Raw genomic sequence first — 20,494 nt, forward strand, 5'->3', positions numbered from 1 at the left:
TTCTACCAAACATTTAAAGAAGAAAAAAATATCAATACAACCTTTTCCAGAAAATTTAAAAGGAGAGACCGCTTCCCAATCCATTCTATGAGGCCAGCATTACTCTGATAAGAAATCTAGAAAAAGATATTGCAAGAAATGAAAATTCTGACTGATATACCTCATGAACATATATGTGAAATTTCTAAACAAATTTTATCAAATTGAATCCAACAATATATTAAAAGGATAATATATCAAGACCAGGAGGGTTTACCCCAGGAATGCAAGGTCAGCTTAACATTGAAAATCAAACAAAGTAATTCACCGTATTAACAAACCAAAAAAGAAAAGTCATGTATGTGATCATCTCCATAGATGTAGAAGAAGCTTTTGACAAAATCCAACATATACTCCAGATAAAAACTCTAGCAAACTAAAAAGTAAAAAGGGAACATTCTCAATCTGATAAAGGGCATCTATGAAAAACCTACAGCTAACATCTGCAAGACAGAATGCTTTCCCCTAACATAAAGAAAAAGTGAAGGATGTTCACTCTTACCACATCTATTTTTTATTGTCCTGGAGGTTCTAGAGTCCAAGAAAAGAAATAGAAAGCACCCATATTGGAAAAGAAGAAATAAAATTCTGTTTATTCACAGATAACATGATTGTTGTGGGTAAAATTCTAAAATGGCTCCCCAAGATTCCCATTCCTTGGTTATTCAATCAAACACTAATCTAGGTTCTGTTGTGAAGGGATTTTGCAGTGTAATTAAAGTCCAAAGTCAGTTGACCTTACAATATAGGGATTAAATATATAGGCCCTACCCAATCAAGTAAGCCCTTTAAAAGCAGAGATTTTTGTTTGACTGGCAGCAAAAGAAGTTAGAGATATTTGAAGGCTAAGAAGGACTTGATGTACCATTGCTGGTTTAAAGATGGAGGGAGACACATGAGAAGGAATGCCAGTGGTGTTCCAGGAGAAGACCATGGCCCCCAGCTGACAACCAGCAAGGCAACAGTGACCTCAGACCTGCAGTCCCAGAGAATTGGATTCTGTCAACAATCTGAATGAGCTCGGAAGTAGATTCTTTCCCAGAGCCTCCAGATAAGAGTATAGCTGACATGGTCATTTTCACCCTGAGCTGAGATTCTAGCAGAGCCCACTCAGACTCCTGACCTACAGAACTTGATCTGATAAATGTCTTGTTTTAAGTCACTATGCTTGTGGTAATTTGTAATGCAGCAATAGAAAACTAATGCAATGATCATCTATGTAGAAAATCCAATGGAATTTATAAAAAAGCTACTGAAACTAATAAGTGAACTTAGCAAAGATGCAGAATACAAGATCAGTACACAAAAATCAATTGTATGTCTAAATGCTAGCAGCAATCAGAAAGTGAAAATAAAATTACCATATAAAAACAAAATATTAAATATTAAGAGTTAAATCTGACAAAAAGATGTGTAAGTCCTGTACAATAAAAAAAAAAAAAAAAAAAAAAATTGCTTAGAGAAATTAAAGAATATCCAAATAAATGAAGATACATATGAAGTTCCTGGATAGAATGAAGTACCCAACTCATATAGAATGAACCCAATCTCAGTCAAAACCCCAGCAGGCCATTTTGTACGAATCAACAAGATGATTCAAAAATTCACTGGGAAAGTCGAAGTTAGCCAAATAAATGAAATAAACAAACTTGGAGGACTAGTCCTGCTGATTCCACAGCTTATTTTAAAGCTACAACAATCAAGATAGTGTGGTTTTGGCCCAAAGCATGCCTTTTCAGCTGGCTGATGTCATCCCTAAGGAGGTGAAAACTGTTTGGAGGGCAAAAATATCTTACTCTTTTAATGTATAAAACACCAAAACACATGCAGTATGTAAAGAAGTCTGTGGATTAAAATTTCACGGGGGGCAAAAGAGAGGAATGGTGGACAATTAAGGAAAATGTCTAAAAAGGGTCTATAGAGTGTAATAATGAAAAAAGACCATAACATAGAGGAAAACTGAATTTCGACAAGGGCGCAATGGCAATTCATTGGAATAAGGATAGTCTTTTCAACAAATGGTGATTGTAACAATTGTAAACCCATACGTAAAAAAATGAACTTTGAGGTGCCCCACGGCTGTTTGTGGGCTCTGCAACCCGGCGGCGACGGAGCTGTGCGTGCTCAGGAGCCAGGACGCTGGGCAGCCAGCGCCATGGTTTTCCTTACCACGCAGCTAGAGCTGCAAGGCTGCCTCACCGACCGCTAATGGCAGGTCTGGAAGTTGCTGAAAGCCTGCCGGGAACTTCTGGAGAAGTAAAAATGGATGCTACAAGTAGGCCGTTATAGCTGTGATTCCAGCCGTTGTGAAATGAATAAAAGCCCCAAGAATAAAGAAGAGGAACATGAGGACTCGAGGTAAATTGAATTACAGCAGTTTTCCAGGAACGCTGCCTGAAGTATCCAGTGTTCGTTAGGGCAGCTTAGTTAAGTGTCAAGTGGAGCTCAACAGGAAGTACTTGCAGATGTAAACATTCTATGAACCAAAGACTTTTAAATCTTTGGCTGCTTTGGCTAAAAGGAGAACAGAGGAAGGACTTGCTACTGCCTTGGAAGACAGGAAGGAGCCAGAAGGCTTATTTTCCCACGTGGTGCACTACCACCGAAGTGGACTCCCTTTTGCTGCTGTGAGACTTACGAAAAAAAATACATATATATATTTTCCCTGGTGACTATAATGACTAAAGTAGGTGCAAAAGAAGAATTTAGTCAACAGTTTGTAAGTTCCATTTACAACTGTGTTTATTTACATTTTATTAATAGGTATGAGAAAAAGTTCTGTCATCTCTCATATTGGGACAGAGTCCCAGAACTATCTTAATAGATTGTTAAAATAAAGCTTGTATGAGGTTTAAAACAAAACAAAACAAAACAAAACACAACTTTGATCAAATCTTTGTACCATATGTAAAAATTAACTCAAAATGGATCATAGATGATGTAAAACCTAAAACTTCTAGAAGAAAACATGGGAGAAAATCTTTGTGACTTTGAATTAGACAAAGTTTTATTAGATACAACATCAAAAGCAAAAAAGGAAAAAAAACAGGTATGTATTGTACTTTATAAAAATTGAAAAGGTCTGCTCTTGGAAAACCAGTTTTAGGACAGACAGGCAGAAAATATTTGCTTGTATCCAAAAATATATAGAACACTCAAAACTTATAATAAGAAAACCCAATTTTAAAAAATGGGTAAAATATTTGAACATTTTGCCAAAGAAGAGATACAGAAGGCAAATAAACACATCTCACACTCAGCATCATCAGTCAATAGGGAAATGCAAATTACCACCATTAGAAACCTATACATTTCTTAGAATGACTAAAATTAGAAATACTGACCTTTACAAGTGTTGGTGTTAATGTGGAACAACTTGAGTTCTCATATATTACTGGCAGGATATACAACCACTTTGGGAAAAGTCTGGCAGTTTCTTAGAAAGTTAAACATATAGTTACTGTTTTAGTTCACTAAAGCTGCCAAAATGCAATATACCAGAAATGGGCTGGCTTTTAACAATGGGAATTTATTGGTTTACAAGCTTACAGTTTTGAGGCCATGAAAATGTCCAAATCAAGGCATCATTAAGATGATACCTGGACTCCTCTGTCAGATGGCAAGGCACATGGTGCCATCCGCTGGTCTCTCCCATCCCTTCTCGGTTTTGTTGCTTTTGGCTTCTTGCTTCAGTGACTTCCTCTCTGTTTCTGTGGCTTTCTCTCTCAGCTTCTGTTATATTTCTCTGAATTTCATCCTTTTATAAAGGACTCCAGCAAGAGAATTAACACCCCCCTGAGGCATTGCCTCAACCGAAATAACTTAATCAAAAGGTCCCACCCACAAGTCTATACACCAACAGGAATGGATTAGCTTTAAGAACATGATCTTCTGGGGATATAATAACAGCTTCAAACTACCATACTTACCATATGATCCAGCCATTCTACTCCTAGAATTGAAGAGAAATGAAATCATATGTCCTTAAGATTTCTACACAAATGTTCATAGAAACTTTTTGTATAATAGTCAAAAACTAGAAACATCAGTGGATGAATGGATAAACATATTGTGGTTTATCCACACAATGAAATACTACTCAGCAATAAAAAAGAAAAGCTATTGATACATGCAACAACCTGGATGGATTTCAAAATAAGTATGCTGTGTGAAAGAAGCGACACAAAAATGGACACATATTGTATGAGCCCATTTAGATAAAACTCTAGAAAATGCAAACTAATCTATAGTGACAGAAAGCAGTGGTTGTCTGAATCTGGGGGGCGTGGGTGCAGGAAGGGGTATGAGGGAAAGATTACAAAGAAACAGGAAATTTGGGGGGGATGATGGATATGTTCCTTATCTTGATTTTGGTGATGGGTTCACATAAACATATGTTGAAATTTATCAAATTGTATACTTTAAATATGTGGGTTTTTGTTTTAAGACACAGATGAGGTTGACTTCTCCCAAATCATACTGTTACTAAGAGGGACAGTAAAGTTCATTACATGTATCTCAACTATATAGTAGGCACTGAATAAATATTTGTTTAAGAATTTAAATGAGAAAGGGTGTATGGACTGTGTTTCAGTTTGCTAAAGCTGCTTGAATGCAAAATACCAGAAATGAGTTAGCTTTTACAATGGGGATTTATTAGCTTACAAATTTACAGTTCTAAGGCCATGAAAATGTCCAAATCAAGGCATCAGCAGAACAATACCTTCTCTGAAGAAAGGCTGCTGACATCTGTGAACTCTGTCACATGGGAAGGCACGTGGCCAGCAACAACTCACAGAACTCATTAAAAACACTATATGTAATGATTATAGTTTTATTATAGCAAAAAGGATACAAATAAGAAGCCAAAAGAAAAAATGCATAGGGAAGGTCTGAAATGCAAGTTTCAGTGCCCTCTCCACATGGAGTAAGGATACATCACCCTCCCCACACAGTGATGTATCCTCTGAATCAGGGAAGATCACCCAAGCTTCGAGTTTACATGGAGTTTCATTATGTAGACAAGACTGATGCAATCAAGGCCCACATGATTGAATTCAGTCTCCAGTCTTCCTCTTTATTTTATTGTTTGTTGTCTTTCTTCCCTATTAGAAAAGAAGCAGTTTGAGAGTAGAGACTTTGTCTTCTTCAAACTCTATCCCCAATACCTGGACCATTGCCTGACACATAGTAGGTGTTTGATAAGTATTTGCTGAATGAATGAGTTTGAATACAATTAAATGGGATTATAGTAATAGTTATTTCATCTCTCACAGCCAATATTTCCTCATTTCTATCTACCTTCAAGTGCTATTGAAAGGATTAAATGAAATGATGCATTTAAAGTATTTAGTATAGTGCTTGGCAAATGGTGGATAGCTCACACATTCTCTCATCCTTTAAATTTTGATGTGTTAACTGTTGTTTCTGCCATTTTTCTGTGACCCATGGCCCAATTTAGGTGGCAGTGTTGGAATTACATACTCACTGCTCTCAGGGAGAAGATGACACTGCAAAACCAGAGAGTCTAATTCTTGACTTTTAAAGGCTTAGATGGATTCATAAAATGAAAAGATTTGGAACACTATGTGATCAGTTTGGGTTGGTTCCCTCCAAAACCATTGATTTGATAAAGTGTGCTTACCAGAGGTGAGAGAAGGAGGATATGAGGGGAGAAAAGGGGTTAGAGGCAGGTGTATGTCCCTGAGAAGGGGCTCTGGTTCTGCCCAAAAGCCGGGCCTCTACATCATCACACAAGAAGTAGCCCAAGGGAGGAAGCAATGCTAGAAATCCCAGTTAAATGAAAAGAATCCAAGAGTGAAGGACTGGAAAAACAACATTAAACAAACAAAACAAACAGGTGGTCTACAGAGATGCCAAAGCCCCTACAGGACAATGCAGGAACCACAGAGCAGAAGTAGTACTGCGATGAGTGCAGGCAAGAGGGCTTGAGCAGCCTCCCAGCCTCCTTGTTTACCCCAGGGTGAGGATGGGGATTAAAAACATTTCCATGCACCCAGGAATACTGTGGAGATGGTGGGGGCCATACGCAGCCCCCGTGGTCTCCCACAGCCCTAGACTGGAGGGGAAGGAAATAAAGATGGAGAAAGGCCTTGCAGTCACAAGGCAGATGCAGCTATGATCTGCAAGGACCGACTACAAAAAACCAATGGGGAATACAAACATCTCAGCAGATGTCAGCATGGATGAGATGATAAAGATGCCAGCCTGGATTTCCAACCCCCTCCACTTCCCTCCAAAAGCCTTGAATCTACATAGGGCCCTACTCCCAACTCTAGAACACAGATACACAGACACAGAGATGTGGGGAAGTCTCCTGAACTGACTGAGATTTAGTTTGCCCACTCAGAGAATGGAGGCTGTGGTAGTTTGGAGGCTGTATGTACCCCAGAAAGGATCACACTCTTTTAATCCAATAGGTGCAGTCCTATTGTAGGTAGTACCATTTGATTAGGTTATTTCAGTTGAGGCCTGCCCCAGGGCTAGCCTTAATCCTTTTACTGGAGTCCTTTATAAGAGGATAAAAGCTAAGAGATTAAAATTGAGAGAAGTTCACAGAAGAAAAGACCCAGGGAGAAGCTGAGAGACAAGGACACACTCAGAGAAGCTGAAGAGAGAAAGCCACTGAAGCCAGAAACTAGAAGCAATGAAACCCGGGAGAGAAGACTAGCAGACATCACCAAGTTCCTTACTATCTGTCACAGAAGCCCAAGCTCGCCAGTAACTGGTCTTCAGAAAAGGTATTATCGTCTTGATACCTTAATTTGGACGTTTTCATGGCCGTATAGCTGTAAACTTGTAAACTAATAAAATAAAACAAATAAAATACATTAATAAAAGCCAGTCCATTTCTGGTTGTGCCAGTTTGAATATATTGTGTCCCCCAAACGCCATTATCTTTGATGTAATCTTGTGTGGGCAGACATTATCAGTGTCAATTAGATTGTAATTCTTTGAGTGTTTCTGTGGAGATGTGCCCCACCCAACTGTGGGTGATGACTCTAATTGGATAATTTCCATGGAGTGTTGGCCTGCCCATTGGGTGGGCCTTGATCAGTGGAGCCATATAAATGAGCTGACGGGCAGAGGGAACTCAGTGCAGCTGTGAGTGACATTTTGAAGAGGAGCTACAGCCAAGAGGGACACTTTGAAGAAAGCACAGGAGCTGCAGATGAGAGACATTTTGAAGACAGCCATTGAAAGCAGACTTTTGCTCCAGAGAAGCTGTGACAGGAAAAATGCCCCAAGAGCAACTAAGAGTGACATTTTTGAGAAAATGCAGCCTAGAGAGGAACATCCTGGGACAAAGCCATTTTGAAACCAGAACTTTGGAGCAGACGCCAGCCACGTGCCTTCCCAGCTAACAGAGGTTTTCCAGCCGCCATTGGCCATCCTCCGGTGAAGGTACCGGACTGCTGATGTGTTAGCTTGGACACTTTATGGCCTTAAGACTGTAACTGTGTAACCAAATAAACCCCCTTTTATAAAAGCCAGTCCGTTTCTGGTGTTTTGCATTCTGGCAGCATTAGCAAACTAGAACACTGGTATATTGCATTTCCTCAACTTTAGCAACCAAAACAGAGGCTTAAACTTAAGACTAAGTTCAATTACAGAAAAATAACAAGATATATTCCTTTTACTTTTGAGTTTTGTGCACTATAATTCTTACTTTCTACATGTAAATCCCAAGGATCCAATATAATAATTTGACTGCTATTTTGTTTTAGCTTCTCCACTGCAACGGTAGATGAAGGCATGTTGGGAAGGGTTGAATGCCAGTAGCAAATCATAGGCCCTGGAGGCATCGCTACAGTTTGGGCTTCTACACGCTGGGGGGAAGTGCATGACCTATTCCTTCCCTCTAGACAACGTGGATTCACTTTTGCTCTTCATGGGTTAATGAAAGGAAGAGTAATAATCATAATTTAAACTCCAGAAGACATATTTTTTTAATAGAACCCTTGTTATAGTGGGAATTTCAGAGGTCACAAGCAGATGTGAGTTATAGCTGTGAGATCTCAGGAGACTGCCAAGGCCTCACCAGGCACCCTTCTCCAATGATGGTCTGACAGCTAGCGCCCAGAATATGGCATGCAAGGGTATTCAGAGGCTGGCACTCAGACAGTAAAGTGACACAAAGATCAGCAAAACTTATTACTTTTAATGTTTGGATCAGTTTGATGGCTTCTATAGAAATGGAGGGCTGCTCTCAAAATGGCCCATGCTATTGATTCAATGATCCATTCTATATGTGTGCAACGAATGCCGCTCCATTTGTGAGTACCCCTTCATTTGCTAACAGACTCGGAGGGGACAGTGAGGTAGGATTGGTTGCCCTACAGCCTGCAGGAAAGTCTGAGGTTGGCTACTGCATTTGCAACATTGATTGGTAAAACTCACAGGCTTGGGAAGAGATATGGATGTGTCATTCAGATATCAGGAGGGTTCTAGAGCACTGCCTCCCTGCGGTAATTCATTATTAAGTCCATATAATACAATCCTTTTAATTCTTTGCTATAGCAGAGAGTTTGTTCCCGTCTTTGACCTCCATACTTTTCCTCCTTTTTCAGGTAACATTCCCAGACCCACTGGACCAGAGGGTTGAACAGGCAACACAGACTGGGACAATCATAGCAAATGCTCATCAGCTCTCCTCTTAAAGTTAATCTTAACTTTAAGCCTCTTTTTTTCTCACTGAAAAAACTCTTAGTGTCTTTCAAATTATTTTGCTTTAATGGAATATTTCGTTTCAATAATTTTATTTATCAATTAAAACTATAGAAACCAAACATATTATTTTAAACACATGAATGTCCAGAACGTCTTCCAGAATCTCCATCCAAGAAATGCTTGTCTAATGGAACAATATATCCTAGGTCAGTGTTTCTTGCTCTTACATCGTCCTATGTCTTTTAAGTTTTCTATGTATATATAACAACTCATTAGGACAAAATGCAAGGTGGGAATGCTACTCTGGAAATTTATAATAGCAAATGCTACTGAAGTAGGCCTTGTGGACTGTGACAGCAACTAAAAGCATAGCTACATATTGGGGTCTAAAACTTTTCCTGGACTTTAAAGAAAGGGTGAATGGCACTTAGTTTAGAACACCAAGTAGTAACTACACCTATGCCCAAATTACCACCAAAGCCACCCTCTAACCCTGTTCTCCAGATGCCATCCATAACCATGGGAGGTGCCCCAGAAGGGACCTTCTTTTTCTCCCCCTCAGAATTTCCTCTGAGGCCAGTCAGGTTTCATCCCTTCAGCAGCTCTCATCACCTTGCACTCTTTGCTTTGAGATTTCCCCACAGGCAGTGCCCAAAACCAACCTTTAGGTGCTACTAATTATTCTTAGGAAAACAAATCAGACAGGCAGTAACAAGTATGAGTAAATTCCGTTACAGATTCTTACAAAGTTCTCAGAATAGTCCCCTAGGCTACAGTTCCCAATTTTCCTTGAGAAAGTAAATTTCCCCCTACCCCCAGTGACACACACACACATACACACACACACACACACACACACACACACTTCCATCCCTACCTTTTTATCCAGTAAAATAGAACTGAAGGAACAGATGCCTCCTTTTCTCAAAGGGACAATTTACATTTCTGTAGACCTCCAGGTTGGGTTATGCTGAGTTCTTTTCGTTTCTGCCTCATTCAGGAGTGGTCCCTTCTGGGAAGTGCCTTATTAGATTTTGGGAAGTGACTCCTACCTTGAAAGAACTGAGAACATTATCTATGGGGCTAAGTTATTGTTGAAATTATATGACATCTGTTACCTAACTGGTAACAGAGCTCTAAGATTCAAATATTAGAAGCATATATTGTTTCTTCTTTTCTCACACAGGCAAGCATATATAAATTAACTATACCTAAATAAATATATCTATTTCATGAATTAACATGATTTTTTCTTGAATATGAACTAACAATTTTCTATGAACCACCTATATTAAATTTTAGAAATTCAAACAGGAATGAATTCTGTTACATGCTATAACATGGATGTATTTTGAAGACATCATGTTGAGTGAAATAATCCAGACACAAAAGGACAAATATTGTATGATTTCACTGACATGAAATAATTAGAATAAGCAAATTCATAGAGTCATCAACTAGCATGCAGGTTACCAGGGGCTAGGGTAGGTTTGGAATTGGGGAATTAATGCTAATACCTAATTGGTACAGAGTTTCTATTTGGGGTGTTCGAAAGGTTTTGGTAATAGATGGTAGTGATGGTAGCACAACATTATGAATGTAATTTATAACACTGAACTCTATATTTGGATGTGATTAAAAGGGAGAAATTTTAGGTTGTATATATGCTACTAGAATAAAAAATTTTTAAAAAAATCAGAGGCCTGTATAACACAAACAGTGAACCCTAATGAAAACTATGAACTTTATAGTTCATAGTATAATTATAATAATACTGTTTCATCAACTGTAACTAAAGTACTGCAAGTGTTAATAATAGGGAAAACTATGTGAGTGAGGGGGGTATATGGGAACTCTGTATTTTCTGCATGATTTTTCTGTAAATCTATAACTTCTCTAATTAAAACACATACACACACAAAAAGAGAAATTCTTATTTCTAAAGTGCCTGTTAAACACACATACTTGCAGTTGTTGGCTGTGTATTGCTTTTATCATGATAATCTAATCCTAAATTCATTAAAAGGAATTATTTTAGAGAATAATTATTTGGTAAAAACTGGATTATTCACAAAATACTTTTGTGACATTTCCTTGTTTCTGGACCAGAGAAGTCCTAACCAAGACAATATACAAATTGGATATCTAGTAAAAAAAAACAAAAAACAAAACCCATTACATATAATCTTTCAAAGTCTTTTCATTATAGTTATATATTTTTAAAAACAGATAGACACTTTAACCTAAACCAGTGGCTCACAAACCTGAGCATGCATCAGAATCTCCCAGAGGGTGTGTTAAAATGAAGATTGCTGTGCCCCATTCCCAGAGTTTCTGATTCAGTAAGTCTAGGGTGGTATTAGAGAATCTGCATTTCTAACAAATTCCCAGGTGATGTTAATGCTGCTGGTCTCCAGATCAAACCTTGAGAACTATTCACTAAACTATTTGGCTGGATGAATCTGAAATCTTTGTATTAAAGCCAAAAATTATTTACAATGGTAACTGTCTCATGAAAGAAAGCCTTAAGCTTCCACACAGATAAAGTGTTGTACCAACTACAATACTGGGTCAGTTTGACATTAATAAATCAATGAACAAATCAACAAATGTTTTGAATTCGGAGTAGTGCAAACATCATTGAGCTGGTAGTCAAAATGACTATAGTCCCAGCTCTACTACTAACAGTGATCTTGGTGCAAACATTCAATCTCCCTGGACCCAAGTTTCCACATTTGCCCTGAGGGGAGTGAGCAAGATGATCCCTAAGCTGTTTTTGAGCTCTAAAGGCATCTGATGATTCTTTGATACTACTGTGTATGGGCCAGTGGGCTGAGTGAAGTGAGTGAGTAGTGAAACATAGAGCCTGCTCTTTAGCTGGAGACACAAGATACACACCCAGAAAAAAAAAAATACCAGCCCAAACCAAAGGGAAATCCCCAAAATAAGTGATTACAGTTCTTCATAATTTCAGCCTGGCTGTATGATGTTAGGAAAACCACTTCTTCAGTCTCAGACTAAGGGAATTTGGACTTCTTCTATCATATTAACACTATTTTTAACAGTAGAACATCTCTCCTCCTTTTCTTTCTTTCCTTCCTTCCTCTCTTTGTTTCTTTAATTTCTTCCTTTTTCTTTACCTTCTTCTTTCTTTCTTCCTTCTTCTCTTCCTTCCTTTTTCCTTTTTCCCTTGTAAATTCTTACTGGGACTCTGGTAAGATAGATGGACATGCTCTGAGTAAAGTCAGGGCAAAGAGCCTGAGCCCAAACCACATCAGTTAAACAAGTTACTTCATCTCAACAAGCCCATTTCTTCATCTGCAATACTACTATCAGGAGGCTCATATGATATCATAAACATAAAATTTTTAATTAAGGGCTGTCACATAGTGAGAAAATAAATGTTATTATATCCCTGTATCTCCCCAGAGCACACAATAATATATAGTGCCAGAAAGTGGAGTAATTTCAGAATGAACAATGGTCAGAAATGTAGGCTTCAAAGATGGAAGGTGAGAGTGAAAGAGTGATGAAAAAGGTTGTGATTATTGACAAGGGAATGTAGAACAAGGGGGAGTAAAGAGAAAATTTCAATGTTTGTGGATTAGGAGGTAGAATAGCATAGTGAATAAGAGTCTGGTCTCTGGAAACAGACTGCTTGGATTTGAACCCTGGCTCTGAAATTTATCAGCTGTGTTGTGTGATCTTGGGCAAATTATCTAACCATTCTGTGTCTCAGTTTCCTTATGTGTAAAATGGGAATAATGATGGTACCTAACCTCTTGTTCTGAAGATTTAATAAGCTAAAACAAATAACATTATGTATTATAAGAATTCAATAAATGAAAGTTGTTATTCTCTACTCTCAATTTGATTATCTGGCTACTCCAGTGAGTACCTGGGAATACTAAATGGCACAGATGGCAGTTATCTTCCACTTGAGTTGAAGCTGTGCCCAACCATATTCCATGTTTTTCTGCAAACTGCTTTTCTCCTATGAAGTCAGTCCATATAAAATTTAGAATGGATTCACAGTCCTTTCTTAGAACTGAGAAGAGAGCTTCATGTAATGCCTCCCAAATTTTGCTGCACATTAGAATCACTGGGGACCTTTTAAAAATACCAATACCCACGTTGCACCCTATATCAATAAAATCAGAGTTTCTGGAGATGGGAGCCAGTTACCAGTATTATTTAAAGATTCCAATGTGCAGCAAAGTTTGGGAATCACTAATTTAACAGACTTCTGTTTCCCTCTGTGCTTAGAGTGCTGAATAAATTCAAGTCTTACCTGGCGAATTGTTTCATTTTCTAAGTAGAGTGCATAAAACTATAAAAGTAACAGGGCTGTCTTCAAATCTAACATAACCCAACTGGTCTTCAGATTGAAATTGTTAGTCAATAGTGACCTCTGGTGGTGTAATGAGAAGCTAAAATAATTTCTTTTTTTTTGGGGGGGGGGGGGCGGTTGCAGGAATACCCTTTACACAGGGAGGTGTCAATTATCACACCCCTACCCCACATAAACATATCACCCAACAGGGGAAACTGAAACCTGGAAAGTAAGTGACCAAGGTCATACAAGAATTATTGTTAGCTATGGAACTGGAGACTGACTAGTTTGCCCACTTTCCCTTCCTCTCAAGGCATCCTCCACCAGAGTGGCCTCATCTTCACATGTTACAGTCTGAGCACCGTCAGTGTTCATCAATAGCTTCCAGATTACTTTTCTAGCTCTCAAACATGAGCTTGATTCCTGCAACTGCCAAAACACAGCCACATAACTGACCTGAGGCAGAAGTATCTGGAGAGGAGTGCCTGTCTTTCTCCTCTATGCCCTAGGGTCTTGTTTTCCTCTGTGGGGTAAAAGACATCGTATTGGCTAGGGAAGTCCAAGAGACTGGCCAAGAGACATAGGCCCATTCTTCTGTCTAAGGGTAACTGTTCCCACTTTACAAAAGAGAAGAATGAGGTCCAATGAAGATAATTGCTCAGACTGTCCATCCCAAGACACACACACACCCTCTGCCTTGAATCCAAGGGGTTTCATACTAAGTAGGAAAACTGTGGTCCAATGACAGCACTGTCTGCTCTAGACAGACTTGTGGAAGCCCTTAGCTGACTTGCAGCCCCGCACTTATTGGGGCACTAGATGTGGGACAATCTCAATATGATGTAACAACAGATAATATTGGGGTCCAAAGAAAAAGCACAGGGTCGGAGAGTCTGAAAGACAATACCAAGATTTCAGAGTTGGAGATTAGAGGATTAGAGGATCCTTGTGCCAAGAATGGAAGAGGTGAGACCCTGAAGTAGGAGCTGAATGGAATTTTAGGACTGAGGATCTAGAGCAAGAGAGAAGGGCTGGTACCCTACAGGCTACCTCCCTGGAGACTAAGCCACAAAGAGCAGCCAGGAGCCCCACACCTCTACGTCGCCTTCTACAGCAGATGCCTGGGGCTCTCACAGGGTGGCTCCCAGAGGACTGGGTTCCCCGGAGACCAAGGATCCTTCCCTGCCAATGTGATTAGGAGAAAGTCTGGGAGCTGGGAGCTCATCGGTCTTCTAGCCACTCACCTCTGCTTGGTTCAAGGGGTTCCGGTACAGCTATGGAGATCCCTGCCCCATTTCCACTCCCTCCTAAGTTTCCATTTCCAGGAACATTAAGTGACACTGGGAGCTGACAAACAGTGACACAGCTAAGCAGGCCTTCGCAGGTGCCATTCCTGGGAAGCCTGGACTTGCCACCGTTCCTGCAAGAGGGTATAAAAAAAAACAAAACAACAACACATTCTACATTCCAGCTGGAAGTTCCAGCCCCAAGCAAAGCCGTGTGGAGCTTCGTGGGAAATGTACTCCTGGATGAGGAGCGTGCATTCTCGAAGGATTCTGAGAATAGTAGTTTTCAGGCTTAATATAATGGCCATTATGCATGCCCAGCTCCTAGTCCACGCTGCTCTCTGTGGCCTCGTGGTTGATCTCACTCAAGGTAGGCACAAGGAGCCTACCTCTTAGGCTTGGGTGGGTGCAACCTGGTGGCTGGTGGGATGGTGCAGCTGTTGCCCTGTCCCTCTGCCTTAGGCTGGGCTCGACCTGACATTCTTAGGGTATAAGGATATATTCTTTCCAGAGTTCACAATCTGGAAAGGACCAAGAAGCAAACCTACAGAACAACATGGCTGGAAGTGCATGGGTGGGAAAGGTTTCTCAGAGAGATCGTGGTTAGAACTGAAACCCGAGGGACCAGTTGGCAGGAGCCAGGCAAGAGGTACGGCCCTGGCCAGGGGCCCTGGTGGAGGGATCAACAGCAGGCCCAGGGACCAGAGCAGAATGAACGATGGAACTGCACCTCTTGAGGGGGAAGGAGGAATAAGGACCACAAGTGGCAGGATTGAACAATGTGGCTCTAGAGTGGAGGGTAGATTGGACACCAAGTTAGGAAGTCACAGCAAGAAATGATAGTAGTCTGGTCCAGGAGATAGACTAGAAAAATAGTGGTGATTAAATGGAGGAATGATCAATTACTTTGGGCAACCCTCAGGGATGGTAGTGCCATTCACTGAGATAGGAAAATTCACACACATATACCCAAACATTTGTTTGCAATGATGTCCTTATTTATAAACTCTCTCACTCTAAAAAGATACAAAAGGATATTCCCAGCCATTCATAAAACATGTGCATGTGGACGCACATCCTATCTAGTGCACTGATAAACAGACACATAAACAAACACTTATGCAAACAAATACATATATTATGTTAGATTGGGAAGGGCACATAGATTTAGATTAGATCCTTGCCCTGGGATCTAAGCTCCTTGCCCCTCCCTCTACATGCCCCAGGATCTGTTCCTCTTCACAGTGTGCTTTTGAACAAGTCACTTAAGCTCTCTTGACTTAGTGTCCAAAAAGGCACCTGCTCAGGGAGGAAGCAGTCAATTATAATAATTGTAAGGAGATGTGGCACTTTGAGCATGACCCTTCAGTACTAAAAGATTTCTAGAGTGTCTGTCCAAGGATGGTAGGACCTGGAGATAGAAGAGATATCCCTGAGAAGAGAGGAACGCAGCATGACAAAGCAAAGAGAAGTGGAGAGAAAGGTTGAAATAAACACATCTTCCAGGCTTTAGAAATTCAGACATAGAAGTTGGAAACCAGGGTTCACTATGTTAATGATTTAACATGATGGAGATTATGGTGGAGAAATTAATAACCACTCACAACTTCCTTCTGACCACACAACTGTCAATTTGCATACTTGTGTATTCGAGGAGCAGACCAGAAAGTGTCAGAGAAACCAAAAAACTCTTTCCTTCTAGGGTTCTGCCAGAGGCAGGTTGGGGCCATTGCCAATGCCAGGCTAAGCCAGGGCAGGTATGGGCCCTCCCTATTAGGCGGATTGTTGCTGGCCAGGCTGAGAAGCTCCACAGGGCCTGCAGCACACGTCCTTGGCAGGAGGTTAACAAGAGGGACTTAGTTTTGCCCACAGAAAGAAGTGAAAACTGACTTTGTGATGGCTCCAGGAGGAATTAATAATTCACATAATTGTGCTAATGGTTTTATTCCAATCAAAAGTGGAGAAGAATACAGAGGAGAATCCAGGCTGAGTAGTGAATAGGGGACCACATTTCAGAAGAAGCCCAAGTCCCCAGTAACAGTTCCCTTTGAACTGGTTCCCAGATGTGGGGTAACTATAGGACTGTAGAAGCTTCATAGGAGAGGGTGAAACAGAGATGGTCTTGGCCAGACATTTCCCTGGGTTGGGCTTAGATCCCTGAAGAAGGGCTTAGATCCCTGAGGGATTTCCACACCTGGATGAAATCTTCCCAAATAGGGGAGGCCTTTGTTACTGGGATAATTTCCCAGAGATACACTGGGGCTACAAGCTGTTTCTTTAAAACTGTCAAGGGTTTGAGGAGAAGGACAGAGAGAGGCTACATTGGGCAATGAGGGGGAAAGAGGCTATCACTCAGCAGAACCCCTTCACACAGCTAACACTTGAGGCCCTATAGCCCCAGAACATTTTTCTTCTAAAGTGTCCTTTTTCCCAGTGATTAAGCAATAGGACAGTCCAATCTATTTTCCTGTGATAAGCAGATGGGAACAGAACCAATCTGACTCACAGATAGTACTGTGAGCTACACAGATAAGCCAGATTGTCTGTTACTTGTCAACTCTGTAACTCCGGCATCCAGAAGAAAGTTCTGTCACAGAAGATGTAACCGGTAAATATTTTTCAAATAACTAAATGAAAAATTCAATGCAAAACCGTATTTAGTGTTATCTCAGCTACTGCAATAAAATAAAGGGAAAGCAGGGGGAATGAATTAAAGTATGAGCTTGCCTGGAGACAAAAGACCTCCCTAATTCTGAAAAGTTGTAGAAGAGACACAATTTAACCATTTATTATGCCTCTGACTTATATTGCAGAATTGCCCTCCAGGCAAAAGCAGCTTGAGACAATGAAAGGAGTGTAAAAAATCTATAGAGATGGACATTTTGGACAAAGCTCTGCTTCAAACACCTGGGAGAGGGTGATTTGTCTCCATGGAAACAGAGGAGACAACCAAACTCCTGTAAACAGGGGAACTCCAAAATAACTAACAAACAAAAGCCCAAGATAAGACAGAGGCCCAGAAAGACAGAAAAGACCTACACACTGCATTTGCCTTGGGCAGACCTTCATGATAGGAGGTCTGAAGCTCAAGAAAATCTCTGTCTTATCACCAGCTGGTTACAAAACCAAGAAAAAGACAACTCAGGGAATAAATCTCAGAGTTAACATTTTAAAATATTAAAATGTACAGTGTGCAACAAGAGTATAAGACAAAGAAACAGGAAATGATGGGCCATTCCAAAGAAGAGGATAAAAATCCAGAAAACAACAAAGAAGAAGACCAAAATGTGGAAATACTGAACAAAACCTTTAAAATAAGGATCAGAAAAATTCTCAAGGAGATGAAGGAAAATATAGAGAAAAAACTAAAGGATATCAGGAAAATAATGAATTAGCAATATGAGATTCTTAGTAAAGAGAAGTTTTAAAAAGAAACCAAACAGAACTACTGGAGTTGAAGACCACAATAAATGAGATGAAAAATGCTTAGGAGGGTTTCAAGAACAGACTCGAGCTGGCAGAAGAAAGAATCAGTGAACTTGAAAGCAAGACACTTGAAATGAGTCAGGCTGAGGAGCAGAAAGAAAAAAGAAATTTCAAAAGTGAAATTAGGGGGAAGGGTCAAGATGGTGGCACAGAAAGAAGTGGAATTTAGTTAGTCGCCTGGATCAACTAATAAACAAACAGGAACAACTAGTAAATAATTTGGAATAACTGCTGGGAGACAACTGTGACTGTCCATATATCATACACCAACCTGGATTGGGAGGAATGCCTGAGACTGCAGCATAAAATCTGTAAGTAAAATCTGTGGAGAGCCCCTCTCCCATGGCAGTCTGAGCTGCAAAACCTCGTTGTGCTAGAAACTAGCAGCACTCTCTGAGTGGAGCAAGCGAATACAGCTCAGCTGAGCTCTAGCTGGGGTTTTAATTAACAAATGCGGACTGCTGAATACAAGCTACAAACCCCCAACAAGCAGACAGAGGCTTTTAGTGATAACTGACCCTAAAAAACCAGAAGACTCATTTGACCTGGGAGGGGGAGCCCAGAAGACCAGGTGTTACCTCTGGCTGATGAGTGAATCTGGGGGACCATGTACTGGCTCCAAAAGGGGGCTTTCTGTCCCTTTTTCTCTCACTCAACCTGAGGGGCTCAGAAGAGAGAGCGCCACAGCCATTTTCAGTTCCCAGCGCTCTGACCCAGACCGGGGAGGAGATAACAGAGCCAGAGAGACAACAATTCAAATGCAGATGAAAACTCCCAAGGGGGGTTATCTTAATAAGGAGGTGGGGCCCAGCTTTCCCTTCAGAACCAGACCCCAGAGCCTGGGGAAAAACAGCCAAAACAGAAACTGAAGTGGCCCATCTCCCTACACCAGTAGGGAGCAACAGGCTGAAAGGCGCCACCTGCTGGGCAGGTTAGGGAAAGCACAGCAACTGGAAACCTCACGGGAAAGCCTGTCATTCCTCTAATATACACCCTAAATATGACCCCATTCTGAGACCTAAATCTGTTCTGGTCTGGGAAAATCTGACTGGGTAACTAAGGAAACCAGATGCCTAGACAACAGAAAACTACAAAGATATGGTCCTGTCAAAGGAACAAACTTACACCTCAATCAAGATACAGTTGAGATATCTTTCACTTTAATGAAACAATATATTAAAGATTTTCAAAGAAATATGCTAAATCAAATAAAAAAATAAATCAACGAGTCCAGGGAAGATATAATAAATGAGATGAAGGCTATAAAGAAAATGTTGGATGAACATAAGGTAGAAAATGAAAGCTTGAAAAAACAACTGGCAGAATCTATGGAAATGAAAGGCACAACACAAGAGATGAAAAACACAATGGAGACACACAACAGCAGATCTCAAGGCAGAAGAAAACACTCAGAAACTGAAGAACAAGGCACCTGAAATCCTACACACAAAAGAACAGATAGGAAAAAGAATGGAAAAATATGAGCAACATCTCAGGGAACTGAAGGAAACATGAAACGCATGAATGTATGTGTCATTGGCATCCCAGAAGGAGAACAGAATGGAAAAGGGGCAGAAGCAATAACAGAGGAAATAATCAATGAAAATTTCCCATCTCTTATGAAAGACAAAAAATTACAGATCCAAGAAGCGCAGCGTACCCCAAACAGAATAGATCTGAATAGGCCTACGACAAGGCACTTAATCAAATTATCAAATGTCAAAGACAAAGAGAGAATCCTGAAAGCAGCAAGAGAAAAGCAATCTATCACATACAAAAGAAGCTTGATAAGACTATGTGTGGATTTCTCAGTAGAATCCATGGAGGCAAGAAGGTAGTGGGGTGATATATTTTATATTTAAGGTACTAAAAGAGAAAAACCACCAACCAAGAATCCTTTATCCAGCAAAACTGTCCTTCAAATATAAGGGAGAGTTTAAAATATTCTCTGACAAACAGACGATGACAGAGTTTGTGAACAAGACACCTGTGCTACAGGAAATACTAAAGGGAGCACTACAGACAGATAGGAAAAGACAGGGTGAGAGGTTTGGAACACAATTTGGGTGATGGTAGCACAGCAATGTAAGTACACTGAACAAAGATGACTGTGAGTGTGGTTGAAAGAGGAAAGGTTAGGAGCATGTGGGACACATGAAGGAAAGAAGAAAGATAAAGACTGGGTCTTTATAACTCAGTGAAACCTAGGATGCTCAATAATTGTGATAAAATGTACAAATATGTTTTTGCATGAGGGAGAACAAATGAATGTCAGCCTTGCAAGGTGTTAAAAATAGGGTGGTTGGGGGAAAAATACAATCAATGCAAACTAGAGACTATAGTTAACAGAAACATTGTAATTATGCTTCCTTTAATGTAACAAAGGCAATATACCAAAGCTAAATGCCTATAAGAGGGGGACATAAGGGAGGAGTATGGGACTCTTGGCATTGGTGATGTTGTCTGACTCTTTATTCTACTTTAGTTTAATTCTATCTTTCCTTTCGTTGCTTTTTAGCTGTCATTTTTCTTTCCTTCTTTCTTTTTCTTTTGTCTCTCTACCTTCTTTGACTCTTCCTCCTTCTTTGTGGAAGCAATAGAGATGTCCTTATATAGATAGTGGTGATGGTGGTGAATACAGAAACATGCAACTATACAA

General features: G+C 40.2%; 1 pseudogene; it reads left to right on the plus strand.

Annotated features, from left to right (window-relative positions):
- Nucleotides 1-2,194: 2,194 nt before the first annotated feature.
- LOC119526079 overlaps nt 2,195-20,494 on the plus strand; it is a 34,644-nt pseudogene continuing 16,344 nt past the window's right edge.

The sequence above is a fragment of the Choloepus didactylus genome, chromosome 1 (assembly GCF_015220235.1).
Source record: "Choloepus didactylus isolate mChoDid1 chromosome 1, mChoDid1.pri, whole genome shotgun sequence".
Classification (NCBI taxonomy): Eukaryota; Metazoa; Chordata; class Mammalia; order Pilosa; family Megalonychidae; genus Choloepus; species Choloepus didactylus.